The sequence below is a fragment of the Lactuca sativa genome, chromosome 1, assembly GCF_002870075.4.
Source record: "Lactuca sativa cultivar Salinas chromosome 1, Lsat_Salinas_v11, whole genome shotgun sequence".
NCBI lineage: Eukaryota > Viridiplantae > Streptophyta > Magnoliopsida > Asterales > Asteraceae > Lactuca > Lactuca sativa.
Window position 1 is genome coordinate 196,787,104 of NC_056623.2, and position 16,769 is coordinate 196,803,872.

General features: G+C 48.1%; 46 non-coding genes and 2 pseudogenes across 46 annotated transcripts; all 48 read right to left on the reverse strand.

Annotated features, from left to right (window-relative positions):
• Positions 1-135: 135 nt before the first annotated feature.
• On the reverse strand, positions 136-254 carry LOC128130028 (5S ribosomal RNA). Its single transcript, XR_008227952.1, has one exon. It is a non-coding gene; the product is annotated as a 5S ribosomal RNA (ribosomal RNA).
• Positions 255-486: 232 nt separating this feature from the next.
• On the reverse strand, positions 487-605 carry LOC128130611 (5S ribosomal RNA). Its single transcript, XR_008228534.1, has one exon. It is a non-coding gene; the product is annotated as a 5S ribosomal RNA (ribosomal RNA).
• Positions 606-836: 231 nt separating this feature from the next.
• Positions 837-955, reverse strand: LOC128130029 (5S ribosomal RNA). Its single transcript, XR_008227953.1, has one exon. It is a non-coding gene; the product is annotated as a 5S ribosomal RNA (ribosomal RNA).
• Positions 956-1,187: 232 nt separating this feature from the next.
• Positions 1,188-1,306, reverse strand: LOC128130398 (5S ribosomal RNA). The gene has a single exon (XR_008228323.1). It is a non-coding gene; the product is annotated as a 5S ribosomal RNA (ribosomal RNA).
• Positions 1,307-1,537: 231 nt separating this feature from the next.
• Positions 1,538-1,656, reverse strand: LOC128130030 (5S ribosomal RNA). Its single transcript, XR_008227954.1, has one exon. It is a non-coding gene; the product is annotated as a 5S ribosomal RNA (ribosomal RNA).
• A 232-nt stretch (positions 1,657-1,888) lies between these two features.
• On the reverse strand, positions 1,889-2,007 carry LOC128130622 (5S ribosomal RNA). The gene has a single exon (XR_008228545.1). It is a non-coding gene; the product is annotated as a 5S ribosomal RNA (ribosomal RNA).
• A 232-nt stretch (positions 2,008-2,239) lies between these two features.
• LOC128130399 (5S ribosomal RNA) lies at positions 2,240-2,358 on the reverse strand. The gene has a single exon (XR_008228324.1). It is a non-coding gene; the product is annotated as a 5S ribosomal RNA (ribosomal RNA).
• A 232-nt stretch (positions 2,359-2,590) lies between these two features.
• LOC128130633 (5S ribosomal RNA) lies at positions 2,591-2,709 on the reverse strand. Its single transcript, XR_008228556.1, has one exon. It is a non-coding gene; the product is annotated as a 5S ribosomal RNA (ribosomal RNA).
• Positions 2,710-2,941: 232 nt separating this feature from the next.
• LOC128130400 (5S ribosomal RNA) lies at positions 2,942-3,060 on the reverse strand. Its single transcript, XR_008228325.1, has one exon. It is a non-coding gene; the product is annotated as a 5S ribosomal RNA (ribosomal RNA).
• Positions 3,061-3,292: 232 nt separating this feature from the next.
• Positions 3,293-3,411, reverse strand: LOC128130644 (5S ribosomal RNA). The gene has a single exon (XR_008228567.1). It is a non-coding gene; the product is annotated as a 5S ribosomal RNA (ribosomal RNA).
• Positions 3,412-3,642: 231 nt separating this feature from the next.
• LOC128130031 (5S ribosomal RNA) lies at positions 3,643-3,761 on the reverse strand. Its single transcript, XR_008227955.1, has one exon. It is a non-coding gene; the product is annotated as a 5S ribosomal RNA (ribosomal RNA).
• A 232-nt stretch (positions 3,762-3,993) lies between these two features.
• On the reverse strand, positions 3,994-4,112 carry LOC128130401 (5S ribosomal RNA). The gene has a single exon (XR_008228326.1). It is a non-coding gene; the product is annotated as a 5S ribosomal RNA (ribosomal RNA).
• Positions 4,113-4,343: 231 nt separating this feature from the next.
• LOC128130032 (5S ribosomal RNA) lies at positions 4,344-4,462 on the reverse strand. The gene has a single exon (XR_008227956.1). It is a non-coding gene; the product is annotated as a 5S ribosomal RNA (ribosomal RNA).
• Positions 4,463-4,694: 232 nt separating this feature from the next.
• LOC128130655 (5S ribosomal RNA) lies at positions 4,695-4,813 on the reverse strand. The gene has a single exon (XR_008228578.1). It is a non-coding gene; the product is annotated as a 5S ribosomal RNA (ribosomal RNA).
• Positions 4,814-5,045: 232 nt separating this feature from the next.
• Positions 5,046-5,164, reverse strand: LOC128130402 (5S ribosomal RNA). The gene has a single exon (XR_008228327.1). It is a non-coding gene; the product is annotated as a 5S ribosomal RNA (ribosomal RNA).
• Positions 5,165-5,396: 232 nt separating this feature from the next.
• LOC128130666 (5S ribosomal RNA) lies at positions 5,397-5,515 on the reverse strand. Its single transcript, XR_008228589.1, has one exon. It is a non-coding gene; the product is annotated as a 5S ribosomal RNA (ribosomal RNA).
• Positions 5,516-5,748: 233 nt separating this feature from the next.
• LOC128130403 (5S ribosomal RNA) lies at positions 5,749-5,867 on the reverse strand. Its single transcript, XR_008228328.1, has one exon. It is a non-coding gene; the product is annotated as a 5S ribosomal RNA (ribosomal RNA).
• Positions 5,868-6,099: 232 nt separating this feature from the next.
• Positions 6,100-6,218, reverse strand: LOC128130677 (5S ribosomal RNA). Its single transcript, XR_008228600.1, has one exon. It is a non-coding gene; the product is annotated as a 5S ribosomal RNA (ribosomal RNA).
• Positions 6,219-6,450: 232 nt separating this feature from the next.
• On the reverse strand, positions 6,451-6,569 carry LOC128130688 (5S ribosomal RNA). The gene has a single exon (XR_008228611.1). It is a non-coding gene; the product is annotated as a 5S ribosomal RNA (ribosomal RNA).
• Positions 6,570-6,802: 233 nt separating this feature from the next.
• Positions 6,803-6,921, reverse strand: LOC128130700 (5S ribosomal RNA). Its single transcript, XR_008228623.1, has one exon. It is a non-coding gene; the product is annotated as a 5S ribosomal RNA (ribosomal RNA).
• Positions 6,922-7,152: 231 nt separating this feature from the next.
• LOC128130552 (5S ribosomal RNA) lies at positions 7,153-7,271 on the reverse strand. The gene has a single exon (XR_008228476.1). It is a non-coding gene; the product is annotated as a 5S ribosomal RNA (ribosomal RNA).
• A 231-nt stretch (positions 7,272-7,502) lies between these two features.
• LOC128130711 (5S ribosomal RNA) lies at positions 7,503-7,621 on the reverse strand. The gene has a single exon (XR_008228634.1). It is a non-coding gene; the product is annotated as a 5S ribosomal RNA (ribosomal RNA).
• A 232-nt stretch (positions 7,622-7,853) lies between these two features.
• LOC128129678 (5S ribosomal RNA) lies at positions 7,854-7,972 on the reverse strand. Its single transcript, XR_008227599.1, has one exon. It is a non-coding gene; the product is annotated as a 5S ribosomal RNA (ribosomal RNA).
• Positions 7,973-8,204: 232 nt separating this feature from the next.
• LOC128130722 (5S ribosomal RNA) lies at positions 8,205-8,323 on the reverse strand. The gene has a single exon (XR_008228645.1). It is a non-coding gene; the product is annotated as a 5S ribosomal RNA (ribosomal RNA).
• Positions 8,324-8,556: 233 nt separating this feature from the next.
• On the reverse strand, positions 8,557-8,675 carry LOC128130733 (5S ribosomal RNA). Its single transcript, XR_008228656.1, has one exon. It is a non-coding gene; the product is annotated as a 5S ribosomal RNA (ribosomal RNA).
• Positions 8,676-8,906: 231 nt separating this feature from the next.
• On the reverse strand, positions 8,907-9,025 carry LOC128130554 (5S ribosomal RNA). Its single transcript, XR_008228478.1, has one exon. It is a non-coding gene; the product is annotated as a 5S ribosomal RNA (ribosomal RNA).
• A 232-nt stretch (positions 9,026-9,257) lies between these two features.
• LOC128130555 (5S ribosomal RNA) lies at positions 9,258-9,376 on the reverse strand. Its single transcript, XR_008228479.1, has one exon. It is a non-coding gene; the product is annotated as a 5S ribosomal RNA (ribosomal RNA).
• A 232-nt stretch (positions 9,377-9,608) lies between these two features.
• On the reverse strand, positions 9,609-9,727 carry LOC128130744 (5S ribosomal RNA). The gene has a single exon (XR_008228667.1). It is a non-coding gene; the product is annotated as a 5S ribosomal RNA (ribosomal RNA).
• A 233-nt stretch (positions 9,728-9,960) lies between these two features.
• LOC128130533 (5S ribosomal RNA) lies at positions 9,961-10,079 on the reverse strand. Its single transcript, XR_008228457.1, has one exon. It is a non-coding gene; the product is annotated as a 5S ribosomal RNA (ribosomal RNA).
• Positions 10,080-10,311: 232 nt separating this feature from the next.
• Positions 10,312-10,430, reverse strand: LOC128130755 (5S ribosomal RNA). Its single transcript, XR_008228678.1, has one exon. It is a non-coding gene; the product is annotated as a 5S ribosomal RNA (ribosomal RNA).
• A 231-nt stretch (positions 10,431-10,661) lies between these two features.
• LOC128130766 (5S ribosomal RNA) lies at positions 10,662-10,780 on the reverse strand. The gene has a single exon (XR_008228689.1). It is a non-coding gene; the product is annotated as a 5S ribosomal RNA (ribosomal RNA).
• Positions 10,781-11,013: 233 nt separating this feature from the next.
• LOC128130777 (5S ribosomal RNA) lies at positions 11,014-11,132 on the reverse strand. Its single transcript, XR_008228700.1, has one exon. It is a non-coding gene; the product is annotated as a 5S ribosomal RNA (ribosomal RNA).
• Positions 11,133-11,364: 232 nt separating this feature from the next.
• On the reverse strand, positions 11,365-11,474 carry LOC128131194 (5S ribosomal RNA; annotated as a pseudogene).
• Positions 11,475-11,706: 232 nt separating this feature from the next.
• On the reverse strand, positions 11,707-11,825 carry LOC128130123 (5S ribosomal RNA). Its single transcript, XR_008228046.1, has one exon. It is a non-coding gene; the product is annotated as a 5S ribosomal RNA (ribosomal RNA).
• A 232-nt stretch (positions 11,826-12,057) lies between these two features.
• LOC128130789 (5S ribosomal RNA) lies at positions 12,058-12,176 on the reverse strand. Its single transcript, XR_008228711.1, has one exon. It is a non-coding gene; the product is annotated as a 5S ribosomal RNA (ribosomal RNA).
• A 231-nt stretch (positions 12,177-12,407) lies between these two features.
• LOC128130800 (5S ribosomal RNA) lies at positions 12,408-12,526 on the reverse strand. Its single transcript, XR_008228722.1, has one exon. It is a non-coding gene; the product is annotated as a 5S ribosomal RNA (ribosomal RNA).
• A 232-nt stretch (positions 12,527-12,758) lies between these two features.
• Positions 12,759-12,877, reverse strand: LOC128130812 (5S ribosomal RNA). The gene has a single exon (XR_008228734.1). It is a non-coding gene; the product is annotated as a 5S ribosomal RNA (ribosomal RNA).
• A 232-nt stretch (positions 12,878-13,109) lies between these two features.
• LOC128131195 (5S ribosomal RNA) lies at positions 13,110-13,219 on the reverse strand (annotated as a pseudogene).
• Positions 13,220-13,451: 232 nt separating this feature from the next.
• LOC128130124 (5S ribosomal RNA) lies at positions 13,452-13,570 on the reverse strand. The gene has a single exon (XR_008228047.1). It is a non-coding gene; the product is annotated as a 5S ribosomal RNA (ribosomal RNA).
• A 232-nt stretch (positions 13,571-13,802) lies between these two features.
• On the reverse strand, positions 13,803-13,921 carry LOC128130823 (5S ribosomal RNA). Its single transcript, XR_008228745.1, has one exon. It is a non-coding gene; the product is annotated as a 5S ribosomal RNA (ribosomal RNA).
• A 231-nt stretch (positions 13,922-14,152) lies between these two features.
• On the reverse strand, positions 14,153-14,271 carry LOC128130906 (5S ribosomal RNA). The gene has a single exon (XR_008228829.1). It is a non-coding gene; the product is annotated as a 5S ribosomal RNA (ribosomal RNA).
• Positions 14,272-14,502: 231 nt separating this feature from the next.
• On the reverse strand, positions 14,503-14,621 carry LOC128130620 (5S ribosomal RNA). Its single transcript, XR_008228543.1, has one exon. It is a non-coding gene; the product is annotated as a 5S ribosomal RNA (ribosomal RNA).
• Positions 14,622-14,853: 232 nt separating this feature from the next.
• LOC128130835 (5S ribosomal RNA) lies at positions 14,854-14,972 on the reverse strand. The gene has a single exon (XR_008228756.1). It is a non-coding gene; the product is annotated as a 5S ribosomal RNA (ribosomal RNA).
• Positions 14,973-15,204: 232 nt separating this feature from the next.
• LOC128130846 (5S ribosomal RNA) lies at positions 15,205-15,323 on the reverse strand. Its single transcript, XR_008228768.1, has one exon. It is a non-coding gene; the product is annotated as a 5S ribosomal RNA (ribosomal RNA).
• Positions 15,324-15,555: 232 nt separating this feature from the next.
• LOC128130625 (5S ribosomal RNA) lies at positions 15,556-15,674 on the reverse strand. Its single transcript, XR_008228548.1, has one exon. It is a non-coding gene; the product is annotated as a 5S ribosomal RNA (ribosomal RNA).
• A 231-nt stretch (positions 15,675-15,905) lies between these two features.
• Positions 15,906-16,024, reverse strand: LOC128130556 (5S ribosomal RNA). The gene has a single exon (XR_008228480.1). It is a non-coding gene; the product is annotated as a 5S ribosomal RNA (ribosomal RNA).
• A 231-nt stretch (positions 16,025-16,255) lies between these two features.
• Positions 16,256-16,374, reverse strand: LOC128130857 (5S ribosomal RNA). The gene has a single exon (XR_008228779.1). It is a non-coding gene; the product is annotated as a 5S ribosomal RNA (ribosomal RNA).
• Positions 16,375-16,605: 231 nt separating this feature from the next.
• On the reverse strand, positions 16,606-16,724 carry LOC128130621 (5S ribosomal RNA). Its single transcript, XR_008228544.1, has one exon. It is a non-coding gene; the product is annotated as a 5S ribosomal RNA (ribosomal RNA).
• Positions 16,725-16,769: the final 45 nt, after the last annotated feature.

Consider the following 16,769-nt stretch of genomic DNA (forward strand, 5'->3'; position numbering starts at 1 on the left):
TCCGTTCCAAAAATACGAAAAGCATCAACCGTGAACCGGAGGGCACCCGAGCATAGAAATAGCAAGAAAGAAAGGAAAAAAAGCAAAAAAACCGCACGTAAAATCTAAAAAAACGCAAACGGACAACGAAAAAGGGGGGTGCAACACGAGGACTTCCCAGGGGGTCACCCATCCTAGTACTACTCTCGCCCAAGCACGCTTAACTGCGGAGTTCTAATGGGATCCGGTGCATTAGTGCTGGTATGATCGCACCCGAAATAGTATCCATGTTTATTGTTTTTATGTGTTACAAGACGCAGAACCTCCTTTGTTTTGGTACGCGGGGCGTGGGACCCACGTGACCGATCGGCTCCGTTCCAAAAATACGAAAAGCATCAACCATGAACCGGAGGGCACCCGAGCATAGAAATAGCAAGAAAGAAAGGAAAAAAAGCAAAAAAAACCGCACGTAAAATCTAAAAAAACGCAAACGGACAACGAAAAAGGGGGGTGCAACACGAGGACTTCCCAGGGGGTCACCCATCCTAGTACTACTCTCGCCCAAGCACGCTTAACTGCGGAGTTCTGATGGGATCCGGTGCATTAGTGCTGGTATGATCGCACCCGAAATAGTATCCATGTTTATTGTTTGTATGTGTTACAAGACGCAGAACCTCCTTTGTTTTGGTACGCGGGGCGTGGGACCCACGTGACCGATCGGCTCCGTTCCAAAAATACGAAAAGCATCAACCGTGAACCGGAGGGCACCCGAGCATAGAAATAGCAAGAAAGAAAGGAAAAAAAGCAAAAAAACCGCACGTAAAATCTAAAAAAACGCAAACGGACAACGAAAAAGGGGGGTGCAACACGAGGACTTCCCAGGGGGTCACCCATCCTAGTACTACTCTCGCCCAAGCACGCTTAACTGCGGAGTTCTAATGGGATCCGGTGCATTAGTGCTGGTATGATCGCACCCGAAATAGTATCCATGTTTATTGTTTTTATGTGTTACAAGACGCAGAACCTCCTTTGTTTTGGTACGCGGGGCGTGGGACCCACGTGACCGATCGGCTCCGTTCCAAAAATACGAAAAGCATCAACCATGAACCGGAGGGCACCCGAGCATAGAAATAGCAAGAAAGAAAGGAAAAAAAGCAAAAAAAACCGCACGTAAAATCTAAAAAAACGCAAACGGACAACGAAAAAGGGGGGTGCAACACGAGGACTTCCCAGGGGGTCACCCATCCTAGTACTACTCTCGCCCAAGCACGCTTAACTGCGGAATTCTGATGGGATCCGGTGCATTAGTGCTGGTATGATCGCACCCGAAATAGTATCCATGTTTATTGTTTTTATGTGTTACAAGACGCAGAACCTCCTTTGTTTTGGTACGCGGGGCGTGGGACCCACGTGACCGATCGGCTCCGTTCCAAAAATACGAAAAGCATCAACCGTGAACCGGAGGGCACCCGAGCATAGAAATAGCAAGAAAGAAAGGAAAAAAAGCAAAAAAACCGCACGTAAAATCTAAAAAAACGCAAACGGACAACGAAAAAGGGGGGTGCAACACGAGGACTTCCCAGGGGGTCACCCATCCTAGTACTACTCTCGCCCAAGCACGCTTAACTGCGGAGTTCTAATGGGATCCGGTGCATTAGTGCTGGTATGATCGCACCCGAAATAGTATCCATGTTTATTGTTTTTATGTGTTACAAGACGCAGAACCTCCTTTGTTTTGGTACGCGGGGCGTGGGACCCACGTGACCGATCGGCTCCGTTCCAAAAATACGAAAAGCATCAACCATGAACCGGAGGGCACCCGAGCATAGAAATAGCAAGAAAGAAAGGAAAAAAAGCAAAAAAAACCGCACGTAAAATCTAAAAAAACGCAAACGGACAACGAAAAAGGGGGGTGCAACACGAGGACTTCCCAGGGGGTCACCCATCCTAGTACTACTCTCGCCCAAGCACGCTTAACTGCGGAGTTCTGATGGGATCCGGTGCATTAGTGCTGGTATGATCGCACCCGAAATAGTATCCATGTTTATTGTTTGTATGTGTTACAAGACGCAGAACCTCCTTTGTTTTGGTACGCGGGGCGTGGGACCCACGTGACCGATCGGCTCCGTTCCAAAAATACGAAAAGCATCAACCATGAACCGGAGGGCACCCGAGCATAGAAATAGCAAGAAAGAAAGGAAAAAAAGCAAAAAAAACCGCACGTAAAATCTAAAAAAACGCAAACGGACAACGAAAAAGGGGGGTGCAACACGAGGACTTCCCAGGGGGTCACCCATCCTAGTACTACTCTCGCCCAAGCACGCTTAACTGCGGAATTCTGATGGGATCCGGTGCATTAGTGCTGGTATGATCGCACCCGAAATAGTATCCATGTTTATTGTTTTTATGTGTTACAAGACGCAGAACCTCCTTTGTTTTGGTACGCGGGGCGTGGGACCCACGTGACCGATCGGCTCCGTTCCAAAAATACGAAAAGCATCAACCATGAACCGGAGGGCACCCGAGCATAGAAATAGCAAGAAAGAAAGGAAAAAAAGCAAAAAAAACCGCACGTAAAATCTAAAAAAACGCAAACGGACAACGAAAAAGGGGGGTGCAACACGAGGACTTCCCAGGGGGTCACCCATCCTAGTACTACTCTCGCCCAAGCACGCTTAACTGCGGAGTTCTGATGGGATCCGGTGCATTAGTGCTGGTATGATCGCACCCGAAATAGTATCCATGTTTATTGTTTGTATGTGTTACAAGACGCAGAACCTCCTTTGTTTTGGTACGCGGGGCGTGGGACCCACGTGACCGATCGGATCCGTTCCAAAAATACGAAAAGCATCAACCATGAACCGGAGGGCACCCGAGCATAGAAATAGCAAGAAAGAAAGGAAAAAAAGCAAAAAAAACCGCACGTAAAATCTAAAAAAACGCAAACGGACAACGAAAAAGGGGGGTGCAACACGAGGACTTCCCAGGGGGTCACCCATCCTAGTACTACTCTCGCCCAAGCACGCTTAACTGCGGAATTCTGATGGGATCCGGTGCATTAGTGCTGGTATGATCGCACCCGAAATAGTATCCATGTTTATTGTTTTTATGTGTTACAAGACGCAGAACCTCCTTTGTTTTGGTACGCGGGGCGTGGGACCCACGTGACCGATCGGCTCCGTTCCAAAAATACGAAAAGCATCAACCATGAACCGGAGGGCACCCGAGCATAGAAATAGCAAGAAAGAAAGGAAAAAAAGCAAAAAAAACCGCACGTAAAATCTAAAAAAACGCAAACGGACAACGAAAAAGGGGGGTGCAACACGAGGACTTCCCAGGGGGTCACCCATCCTAGTACTACTCTCGCCCAAGCACGCTTAACTGCGGAGTTCTGATGGGATCCGGTGCATTAGTGCTGGTATGATCGCACCCGAAATAGTATCCATGTTTATTGTTTGTATGTGTTACAAGACGCAGAACCTCCTTTGTTTTGGTACGCGGGGCGTGGGACCCACGTGACCGATCGGCTCCGTTCCAAAAATACGAAAAGCATCAACCGTGAACCGGAGGGCACCCGAGCATAGAAATAGCAAGAAAGAAAGGAAAAAAAGCAAAAAAACCGCACGTAAAATCTAAAAAAACGCAAACGGACAACGAAAAAGGGGGGTGCAACACGAGGACTTCCCAGGGGGTCACCCATCCTAGTACTACTCTCGCCCAAGCACGCTTAACTGCGGAGTTCTAATGGGATCCGGTGCATTAGTGCTGGTATGATCGCACCCGAAATAGTATCCATGTTTATTGTTTTTATGTGTTACAAGACGCAGAACCTCCTTTGTTTTGGTACGCGGGGCGTGGGACCCACGTGACCGATCGGCTCCGTTCCAAAAATACGAAAAGCATCAACCATGAACCGGAGGGCACCCGAGCATAGAAATAGCAAGAAAGAAAGGAAAAAAAGCAAAAAAAACCGCACGTAAAATCTAAAAAAACGCAAACGGACAACGAAAAAGGGGGGTGCAACACGAGGACTTCCCAGGGGGTCACCCATCCTAGTACTACTCTCGCCCAAGCACGCTTAACTGCGGAATTCTGATGGGATCCGGTGCATTAGTGCTGGTATGATCGCACCCGAAATAGTATCCATGTTTATTGTTTTTATGTGTTACAAGACGCAGAACCTCCTTTGTTTTGGTACGCGGGGCGTGGGACCCACGTGACCGATCGGCTCCGTTCCAAAAATACGAAAAGCATCAACCGTGAACCGGAGGGCACCCGAGCATAGAAATAGCAAGAAAGAAAGGAAAAAAAGCAAAAAAACCGCACGTAAAATCTAAAAAAACGCAAACGGACAACGAAAAAGGGGGGTGCAACACGAGGACTTCCCAGGGGGTCACCCATCCTAGTACTACTCTCGCCCAAGCACGCTTAACTGCGGAGTTCTAATGGGATCCGGTGCATTAGTGCTGGTATGATCGCACCCGAAATAGTATCCATGTTTATTGTTTTTATGTGTTACAAGACGCAGAACCTCCTTTGTTTTGGTACGCGGGGCGTGGGACCCACGTGACCGATCGGCTCCGTTCCAAAAATACGAAAAGCATCAACCATGAACCGGAGGGCACCCGAGCATAGAAATAGCAAGAAAGAAAGGAAAAAAAGCAAAAAAAACCGCACGTAAAATCTAAAAAAACGCAAACGGACAACGAAAAAGGGGGGTGCAACACGAGGACTTCCCAGGGGGTCACCCATCCTAGTACTACTCTCGCCCAAGCACGCTTAACTGCGGAGTTCTGATGGGATCCGGTGCATTAGTGCTGGTATGATCGCACCCGAAATAGTATCCATGTTTATTGTTTGTATGTGTTACAAGACGCAGAACCTCCTTTGTTTTGGTACGCGGGGCGTGGGACCCACGTGACCGATCGGCTCCGTTCCAAAAATACGAAAAGCATCAACCATGAACCGGAGGGCACCCGAGCATAGAAATAGCAAGAAAGAAAGGAAAAAAAGCAAAAAAAACCGCACGTAAAATCTAAAAAAACGCAAACGGACAACGAAAAAGGGGGGTGCAACACGAGGACTTCCCAGGGGGTCACCCATCCTAGTACTACTCTCGCCCAAGCACGCTTAACTGCGGAATTCTGATGGGATCCGGTGCATTAGTGCTGGTATGATCGCACCCGAAATAGTATCCATGTTTATTGTTTTTATGTGTTACAAGACGCAGAACCTCCTTTGTTTTGGTACGCGGGGCGTGGGACCCACGTGACCGATCGGCTCCGTTCCAAAAATACGAAAAGCATCAACCATGAACCGGAGGGCACCCGAGCATAGAAATAGCAAGAAAGAAAGGAAAAAAAGCAAAAAAAACCGCACGTAAAATCTAAAAAAACGCAAACGGACAACGAAAAAGGGGGGTGCAACACGAGGACTTCCCAGGGGGTCACCCATCCTAGTACTACTCTCGCCCAAGCACGCTTAACTGCGGAGTTCTGATGGGATCCGGTGCATTAGTGCTGGTATGATCGCACCCGAAATAGTATCCATGTTTATTGTTTGTATGTGTTACAAGACGCAGAACCTCCTTTGTTTTGGTACGCGGGGCGTGGGACCCACGTGACCGATCGGCTCCGTTCCAAAAATACGAAAAGCATCAACCATGAACCGGAGGGCACCCGAGCATAGAAATAGCAAGAAAGAAAGGAAAAAAAGCAAAAAAAAACCGCACGTAAAATCTAAAAAAACGCAAACGGACAACGAAAAAGGGGGGTGCAACACGAGGACTTCCCAGGGGGTCACCCATCCTAGTACTACTCTCGCCCAAGCACGCTTAACTGCGGAATTCTGATGGGATCCGGTGCATTAGTGCTGGTATGATCGCACCCGAAATAGTATCCATGTTTATTGTTTTTATGTGTTACAAGACGCAGAACCTCCTTTGTTTTGGTACGCGGGGCGTGGGACCCACGTGACCGATCGGCTCCGTTCCAAAAATACGAAAAGCATCAACCATGAACCGGAGGGCACCCGAGCATAGAAATAGCAAGAAAGAAAGGAAAAAAAGCAAAAAAAACCGCACGTAAAATCTAAAAAAACGCAAACGGACAACGAAAAAGGGGGGTGCAACACGAGGACTTCCCAGGGGGTCACCCATCCTAGTACTACTCTCGCCCAAGCACGCTTAACTGCGGAGTTCTGATGGGATCCGGTGCATTAGTGCTGGTATGATCGCACCCGAAATACTATCCATGTTTATTGTTTTTATGTGTTACAAGACGCAGAACCTCCTTTGTTTTGGTACGCGGGGCGTGGGACCCACGTGACCGATCGGCTCCGTTCCAAAAATACGAAAAGCATCAACCATGAACCGGAGGGCACCCGAGCATAGAAATAGCAAGAAAGAAAGGAAAAAAAGCAAAAAAAACCGCACGTAAAATCTAAAAAAACGCAAACGGACAACGAAAAAGGGGGGTGCAACACGAGGACTTCCCAGGGGGTCACCCATCCTAGTACTACTCTCGCCCAAGCACGCTTAACTGCGGAGTTCTGATGGGATCCGGTGCATTAGTGCTGGTATGATCGCACCCGAAATAGTATCCATGTTTATTGTTTTTATGTGTTACAAGACGCAGAACCTCCTTTGTTTTGGTACGCGGGGCGTGGGACCCACGTGACCGATCGGCTCCGTTCCAAAAATACGAAAAGCATCAACCATGAACCGGAGGGCACCCGAGCATAGAAATAGCAAGAAAGAAAGTAAAAAAAAAGCAAAAAAACCGCACGTAAAATCTAAAAAAACGCAAACGGACAACGAAAAAGGGGGGTGCAACACGAGGACTTCCCAGGGGGTCACCCATCCTAGTACTACTCTCGCCCAAGCACGCTTAACTGCGGAGTTCTGATGGGATCCGGTGCATTAGTGCTGGTATGATCGCACCCGAAATAGTATCCATGTTTATTGTTTTTATGTGTTACAAGACGCAGAACCTCCTTTGTTTTGGTACGCGGGGCGTGGGACCCACGTGACCGATCGGCTCCGTTCCAAAAATACGAAAAGCATCAACCATGAACCGGAGGGCACCCGAGCATAGAAATAGCAAGAAAGAAAGGAAAAAAAGCAAAAAAACCGCACGTAAAATCTAAAAAAACGCAAACGGACAACGAAAAAGGGGGGTGCAACACGAGGACTTCCCAGGGGGTCACCCATCCTAGTACTACTCTCGCCCAAGCAAGCTTAACTGCGGAGTTCTGATGGGATCCGGTGCATTAGTGCTGGTATGATCGCACCCGAAATAGTATCCATGTTTATTGTTTTTATGTGTTACAAGACGCAGAACCTCCTTTGTTTTGGTACGCGGGGCGTGGGACCCACGTGACCGATCGGCTCCGTTCCAAAAATACGAAAAGCATCAACCGTGAACCGGAGGGCACCCGAGCATAGAAATAGCAAGAAAGAAAGGAAAAAAAGCAAAAAAACCGCACGTAAAATCTAAAAAAACGCAAACGGACAACGAAAAAGGGGGGTGCAACACGAGGACTTCCCAGGGGGTCACCCATCCTAGTACTACTCTCGCCCAAGCACGCTTAACTGCGGAGTTCTGATGGGATCCGGTGCATTAGTGCTGGTATGATCGCACCCGAAATAGTATCCATGTTTATTGTTTTTATGTGTTACAAGACGCAGAACCTCCTTTGTTTTGGTACGCGGGGCGTGGGACCCACGTGACCGATCGGCTCCGTTCCAAAAATACGAAAAGCATCAACCATGAACCGGAGGGCACCCGAGCATAGAAATAGCAAGAAAGAAAGGAAAAAAAAGCAAAAAAACCGCACGTAAAATCTAAAAAAACGCAAACGGACAACGAAAAAGGGGGGTGCAACACGAGGACTTCCCAAGGGGTCACCCATCCTAGTACTACTCTCGCCCAAGCACGCTTAACTGCGGAGTTCTGATGGGATCCGGTGCATTAGTGCTGGTATGATCGCACCCGAAATAGTATCCATGTTTATTGTTTTTATGTGTTACAAGACGCAGAACCTCCTTTGTTTTGGTACGCGGGGCGTGGGACCCACGTGACCGATCGGCTCCGTTCCAAAAATACGAAAAGCATCAACCGTGAACCGGAGGGCACCCGAGCATAGAAATAGCAAGAAAGAAAGGAAAAAAAGCAAAAAAAACCGCACGTAAAATCTAAAAAAACGCAAACGGACAACGAAAAAGGGGGGTGCAACACGAGGACTTCCCAGGGGGTCACCCATCCTAGTACTACTCTCGCCCAAGCACGCTTAACTGCGGAGTTCTGATGGGATCCGGTGCATTAGTGCTGGTATGATCGCACCCGAAATAGTATCCATGTTTATTGTTTTTATGTGTTACAAGACGCAGAACCTCCTTTGTTTTGGTACGCGGGGCGTGGGACCCACGTGACCGATCGGCTCCGTTCCAAAAATACGAAAAGCATCAACCATGAACCGGAGGGCACCCGAGCATAGAAATAGCAAGAAAGAAAGTAAAAAAAAAGCAAAAAAACCGCACGTAAAATCTAAAAAAACGCAAACGGACAACGAAAAAGGGGGGTGCAACACGAGGACTTCCCAGGGGGTCACCCATCCTAGTACTACTCTCGCCCAAGCACGCTTAACTGCGGAGTTCTGATGGGATCCGGTGCATTAGTGCTGGTATGATCGCACCCGAAATAGTATCCATGTTTATTATTTTTATGTGTTACAAGACGCAGAACCTCCTTTGTTTTGGTACGCGGGGCGTGGGACCCACGTGACCGATCGGCTCCGTTCCAAAAATACGAAAAGCATCAACCATGAACCGGAGGGCACCCGAGCATAGAAATAGCAAGAAAGAAAGGAAAAAAAGCAAAAAAACCGCACGTAAAATCTAAAAAAACGCAAACGGACAACGAAAAAGGGGGGTGCAACACGAGGACTTCCCAGGGGGTCACCCATCCTAGTACTACTCTCGCCCAAGCAAGCTTAACTGCGGAGTTCTGATGGGATCCGGTGCATTAGTGCTGGTATGATCGCACCCGAAATAGTATCCATGTTTATTGTTTTTATGTGTTACAAGACGCAGAACCTCCTTTGTTTTGGTACGCGTGGGCGTGGGACCCACGTGACCGATCGGCTCCGTTCCAAAAATACGAAAAGCATCAACCGTGAACCGGAGGGCACCCGAGCATAGAAATAGCAAGAAAGAAAGGAAAAAAAGCAAAAAAACCGCACGTAAAATCTAAAAAAACGCAAACGGACAACGAAAAAGGGGGGTGCAACACGAGGACTTCCCAGGGGGTCACCCATCCTAGTACTACTCTCGCCCAAGCAAGCTTAACTGCGGAGTTCTGATGGGATCCGGTGCATTAGTGCTGGTATGATCGCACCCGAAATAGTATCCATGTTTATTGTTTTTATGTGTTACAAGACGCAGAACCTCCTTTGTTTTGGTACGCGGGGCGTGGGACCCACGTGACCGATCGGCTCCGTTCCAAAAATACGAAAAGCATCAACCGTGAACCGGAGGGCACCCGAGCATAGAAATAGCAAGAAAGAAAGGAAAAAAAGCAAAAAAAACCGCACGTAAAATCTAAAAAAACGCAAACGGACAACGAAAAAGGGGGGTGCAACACGAGGACTTCCCAGGGGGTCACCCATCCTAGTACTACTCTCGCCCAAGCACGCTTAACTGCGGAGTTCTGATGGGATCCGGTGCATTAGTGCTGGTATGATCGCACCCGAAATAGTATCCATGTTTATTGTTTTTATGTGTTACAAGACGCAGAACCTCCTTTGTTTTGGTACGCGGGGCGTGGGACCCACGTGACCGATCGGCTCCGTTCCAAAAATACGAAAAGCATCAACCATGAACCGGAGGGCACCCGAGCATAGAAATAGCAAGAAAGAAAGTAAAAAAAAAGCAAAAAAACCGCACGTAAAATCTAAAAAAACGCAAACGGACAACGAAAAAGGGGGGTGCAACACGAGGACTTCCCAGGGGGTCACCCATCCTAGTACTACTCTCGCCCAAGCACGCTTAACTGCGGAGTTCTGATGGGATCCGGTGCATTACTGCTGGTATGATCGCACCCGAAATAGTATCCATGTTTATTGTTTTTATGTGTTACAAGACGCAGAACCTCCTTTGTTTTGGTACGCGGGGCGTGGGACCCACGTGACCGATCGGCTCCGTTCCAAAAATACGAAAAGCATCAACCGTGAACCGGAGGGCACCCGAGCATAAAAATAGCAAGAAAGAAAGGAAAAAAAGCAAAAAAAACCGCACGTAAAATCTAAAAAAACGCAAACGGACAACGAAAAAGGGGGGTGCAACACGAGGACTTCCCAGGGGGTCACCCATCCTAGTACTACTCTCGCCCAAGCACGCTTAACTGCGGAGTTCTGATGGGATCCGGTGCATTAGTGCTGGTATGATCGCACCCGAAATAGTATCCATGTTTATTGTTTTTATGTGTTACAAGACGCAGAACCTCCTTTGTTTTGGTACGCGGGGCGTGGGACCCACGTGACCGATCGGCTCCGTTCCAAAAATACGAAAAGCATCAACCGTGAACCGGAGGGCACCCGAGCATAGAAATAGCAAGAAAGAAAGGAAAAAAAGCAAAAAAACCGCACGTAAAATCTAAAAAAACGCAAACGGACAACGAAAAAGGGGGGTGCAACACGAGGACTTCCCAGGGGGTCACCCATCCTAGTACTACTCTCGCCCAAGCACGCTTAACTGCGGAGTTCTGATGGGATCCGGTGCATTAGTGCTGGTATGATCGCACCCGAAATAGTATCCATGTTTATTGTTTTTATGTGTTACAAGACGCAGAACCTCCTTTGTTTTGGTACGCGGGGCGTGGGACCCACGTGACCGATCGGCTCCGTTCCAAAAATACGAAAAGCATCAACCGTGAACCGGAGGGCACCCGAGCATAGAAATAGCAAGAAAGAAAGGAAAAAAAGCAAAAAAAAACCGCACGTAAAATCTAAAAAAACGCAAACGGACAACGAAAAAGGGGGGTGCAACACGAGGACTTCCCAGGGGGTCACCCATCCTAGTACTACTCTCGCCCAAGCACGCTTAACTGCGGAGTTCTGATGGGATCCGGTGCATTAGTGCTGGTATGATCGCACCCGAAATAGTATCCATGTTTATTGTTTTTATGTGTTACAAGACGCAGAACCTCCTTTGTTTTGGTACGCGGGGCGTGGGACCCACGTGACCGATCGGCTCCGTTCCAAAAATACGAAAAGCATCAACCATGAACCGGAGGGCACCCGAGCATAGAAATAGCAAGAAAGAAAGGAAAAAAAGCAAAAAAAACCGCACGTAAAATCTAAAAAAACGCAAACGGACAACGAAAAAGGGGGGTGCAACACGAGGACTGTCACCCATCCTAGTACTACTCTCGCCCAAGCACGCTTAACTGCGGAGTTCTGATGGGATCCGGTGCATTAGTGCTGGTATGATCGCACCCGAAATAGTATCCATGTTTATTGTTTTTATGTGTTACAAGACGCAGAACCTCCTTTGTTTTGGTACGCGGGGCGTGGGACCCACGTGACCGATCGGCTCCGTTCCAAAAATACGAAAAGCATCAACCATGAACCGGAGGGCACCCGAGCATAGAAATAGCAAGAAAGAAAGGAAAAAAAGCAAAAAAAACCGCACGTAAAATCTAAAAAAACGCAAACGGACAACGAAAAAGGGGGGTGCAACACGAGGACTTCCCAGGGGGTCACCCATCCTAGTACTACTCTCGCCCAAGCACGCTTCACTGCGGAGTTCTGATGGGATCCGGTGCATTAGTGCTGGTATGATCGCACCCGAAATTGTATCCATGTTTATTGTTTTTATGTGTTACAAGACGCAGAACCTCCTTTGTTTTGGTACGCGGGGCGTGGGACCCACGTGACCGATCGGCTCCGTTCCAAAAATACGAAAAGCATCAACCGTGAACCGGAGGGCACCCGAGCATAAAAATAGCAAGAAAGAAAGGAAAAAAAGCAAAAAAAACCGCACGTAAAATCTAAAAAAACGCAAACGGACAACGAAAAAGGGGGGTGCAACACGAGGACTTCCCAGGGGGTCACCCATCCTAGTACTACTCTCGCCCAAGCACGCTTAACTGCGGAGTTCTGATGGGATCCGGTGCATTAGTGCTGGTATGATCGCACCCGAAATAGTATCCATGTTTATTGTTTTTATGTGTTACAAGACGCAGAACCTCCTTTGTTTTGGTACGCGGGGCGTGGGACCCACGTGACCGATCGGCTCCGTTCCAAAAATACGAAAAGCATCAACCGTGAACCGGAGGGCACCCGAGCATAGAAATAGCAAGAAAGAAAGGAAAAAAAGCAAAAAAACCGCACGTAAAATCTAAAAAAACGCAAACGGACAACGAAAAAGGGGGGTGCAACACGAGGACTTCCCAGGGGGTCACCCATCCTAGTACTACTCTCGCCCAAGCACGCTTAACTGCGGAGTTCTGATGGGATCCGGTGCATTAGTGCTGGTATGATCGCACCCGAAATAGTATCCATGTTTATTGTTTTTATGTGTTACAAGACGCAGAACCTCCTTTGTTTTGGTACGCGGGGCGTGGGACCCACGTGACCGATCGGCTCCGTTCCAAAAATACGAAAAGCATCAACCGTGAACCGGAGGGCACCCGAGCATAGAAATAGCAAGAAAGAAAGGAAAAAAAGCAAAAAAAACCGCACGTAAAATCTAAAAAAACGCAAACGGACAACGAAAAAGGGGGGTGCAACACGAGGACTTCCCAGGGGGTCACCCATCCTAGTACTACTCTCGCCCAAGCACGCTTAACTGCGGAGTTCTGATGGGATCCGGTGCATTAGTGCTGGTATGATCGCACCCGAAATAGTATCCATGTTTATTGTTTTTATGTGTTACAAGACGCAGAACCTCCTTTGTTTTGGTACGCGGGGCGTGGGACCCACGTGACCGATCGGCTCCGTTCCAAAAATACGAAAAGCATCAACCATGAACCGGAGGGCACCCGAGCATAGAAATAGCAAGAAAGAAAGGAAAAAAAGCAAAAAAAACCGCACGTAAAATCTAAAAAAACGCAAACGGACAACGAAAAAGGGGGGTGCAACACGAGGACTGTCACCCATCCTAGTACTACTCTCGCCCAAGCACGCTTAACTGCGGAGTTCTGATGGGATCCGGTGCATTAGTGCTGGTATGATCGCACCCGAAATAGTATCCATGTTTATTGTTTTTATGTGTTACAAGACGCAGAACCTCCTTTGTTTTGGTACGCGGGGCGTGGGACCCACGTGACCGATCGGCTCCGTTCCAAAAATACGAAAAGCATCAACCATGAACCGGAGGGCACCCGAGCATAGAAATAGCAAGAAAGAAAGGAAAAAAAGCAAAAAAAACCGCACGTAAAATCTAAAAAAACGCAAACGGACAACGAAAAAGGGGGGTGCAACACGAGGACTTCCCAGGGGGTCACCCATCCTAGTACTACTCTCGCCCAAGCACGCTTCACTGCGGAGTTCTGATGGGATCCGGTGCATTAGTGCTGGTATGATCGCACCCGAAATTGTATCCATGTTTATTGTTTTTATGTGTTACAAGACGCAGAACCTCCTTTGTTTTGGTACGCGGGGCGTGGGACCCACGTGACCGATCGGCTCCGTTCCAAAAATACGAAAAGCATCAACCATGAACCGGAGGGCACCCGAGCATAGAAATAGCAAGAAAGAAAGGAAAAAAAGCAAAAAAAACCGCACGTAAAATCTAAAAAAACGCAAACGGACAACGAAAAAGGGGGGTGCAACACGAGGACTTCCCAGGGGGTCACCCATCCTAGTACTACTCTCGCCCAAGCACGCTTAACTGCGGAGTTCTGATGGGATCCGGTGCATTAGTGCTGGTATGATCGCACCCGAAATAGTATCCATGTTTATTGTTTTTATGTGTTACAAGACGCAGAACCTCCTTTGTTTTGGTACGCGGGGCGTGGGACCCACGTGACCGATCGGCTCCGTTCCAAAAATACGAAAAGCATCAACCGTGAACCGGAGGGCACCCGAGCATAGAAATAGCAAGAAAGAAAGGAAAAAAAGCAAAAAAACCGCACGTAAAATCTAAAAAAACGCAAACGGACAACGAAAAAGGGGGGTGCAACACGAGGACTTCCCAGGGGGTCACCCATCCTAGTACTACTCTCGCCCAAGCATGCTTAACTGCGGAGTTCTGATGGGATCCGGTGCATTAGTGCTTGTATGATCGCACCCGAAATAGTATCCATGTTTATTGTTTTTATGTGTTACAAGACGCAGAACCTCCTTTGTTTTGGTACGCGGGGCGTGGGACCCACGTGACCGATCGGCTCCGTTCCAAAAATACGAAAAGCATCAACCGTGAACCGGAGGGCACCCGAGCATAGAAATAGCAAGAAAGAAAGGAAAAAAAGCAAAAAAAACCGCACGTAAAATCTAAAAAAACGCAAACGGACAACGAAAAAGGGGGTGCAACATGAGGACTTCCCAGGGGGTCACCCATCCTAGTACTACTCTCGCCCAAGCACGCTTAACTGCGGAGTTCTGATGGGATCCGGTGCATTAGTGCTGGTATGATCGCACCCGAAATAGTATCCATGTTTATTGTTTTTATGTGTTACAAGACGCAGAACCTCCTTTGTTTTGGTACGCGGGGCGTGGGACCCACGTGACCGATCGGCTCCGTTCCAAAAATACGAAAAGCATCAACCATGAACCGGAGGGCACCCGAGCATAGAAATAGCAAGAAAGAAAGGAAAAAAAGCAAAAAAAACCGCACGTAAAATCTAAAAAAACGCAAACGGACAACGAAAAAGGGGGGTGCAACACGAGGACTTCCCAGGGGGTCACCCATCCTAGTACTACTCTCGCCCAAGCACGCTTAACTGCGGAGTTCTGATGGGATCCGGTGCATTAGTGCTGGTATGATCGCACCCGAAATAGTATCCATGTTTATTGTTTTTATGTGTTACAAGACGCAGAACCTCCTTTGTTTTGGTACGCGGGGCGTGGGACCCACGTGACCGATCGGCTCCGTTCCAAAAATACGAAAAGCATCAACCATGAACCGGAGGGCACCCGAGCATAGAAATAGCAAGAAAGAAAGGAAAAAAAGCAAAAAAAACCGCACGTAAAATCTAAAAAAACGCAAACGGACAACGAAAAAGGGGGGTGCAACACGAGGACTTCCCAGGGGGTCACCCATCCTAGTACTACTCTCGCCCAAGCACGCTTAACTGCGGAGTTCTGATGGGATCCGGTGCATTAGTGCTGGTATGATCGCACCCGAAATAGTATCCATGTTTATTGTTTTTATGTGTTACAAGACGCAGAACCTCCTTTGTTTTGGTACGCGGGGCGTGGGACCCACGTGACCGATCGGCTCCGTTCCAAAAATACGAAAAGCATCAACCATGAACCGGAGGGCACCCGAGCATAGAAATAGCAAGAAAGAAAGGAAAAAAAGCAAAAAAAACCGCACGTAAAATCTAAAAAAACGCAAACGGACAACGAAAAAGGGGGGTGCAACACGAGGACTTCCCAGGGGGTCACTCATCCTAGTACTACTCTCGCCCAAGCACGCTTAACTGCGGAGTTCTGATGGGATCCGGTGCATTAGTGCTGGTATGATCGCACCCGAAATAGTATCCATGTTTATTGTTTTTATGTGTTACAAGACGCAGAACCTCCTTTGTTTTGGTACGCGGGGCGTGGGACCCACGTGACCGATCGGCTCCGTTCCAAAAATACGAAAAGCATCAACCATGAACCGGAGGGCACCCGAGCATAGAAATAGCAAGAAAGAAAGGAAAAAAAGCAAAAAAACCGCACGTAAAATCTAAAAAAAAGCAAACGGACAACGAAAAAGGGGGGTGCAACACGAGGACTTCCCAGGGGGTCACCCATCCTAGTACTACTCTCGCCCAAGCAAGCTTAACTGCGGAGTTCTGATGGGATCCGGTGCATTAGTGCTGGTATGATCGCACCCGAAATAGTATCCATGTTTATTGTTTTTATGTGTTACAAGACGCAGAACCTCCTTTGTTTTGGTACGCGGGGCGTGGGACCCACGTGACCGATCGGCTCCGTTCCAAAAATACGAAAAGCATCAACCGTGAACCGGAGGGCACCCGAGCATAGAAATAGCAAGAAAGAAAGGAAAAAAAGCAAAAAAACCGCACGTAAAATCTAAAAAAACGCAAACGGACAACGAAAAAGGGGGGTGCAACACGAGGACTTCCCAGGGGGTCACCCATCCTAGTACTACTCTCGCCCAAGCACGCTTAACTGCGGAGTTCTGATGGGATCCGGTGCATTAGTGCTGGTATGATCGCACCCGAAATAGTATCCATGTTTATTGTTTTTATGTGTTACAAGACGCAGAACCTCCTTTGTTTTGGTACGCGGGGCGTGGGACCCACGTGACCGATCGGCTCCGTTCCAAAAATACGAAAAGCATCAACCGTGAACCGGAGGGCACCCGAGCATAGAAATAGCAAGAAAGAAAGGAAAAAAAGCAAAAAAAACCGCACGTAAAATCTAAAAAAACGCAAACGGACAACGAAAAAGGGGGTGCAACATGAGGACTTCCCAGGGGGTCACCCATCCTAGTACTACTCTCGCCCAAGCACGCTTAACTGCGGAGTTCTGATGGGATCCGGTGCATTAGTGCTGGTATGATCGCACCCGAAATAGTATCCATGTTTATTGTTTTTATGTGTTACAAGACGCAG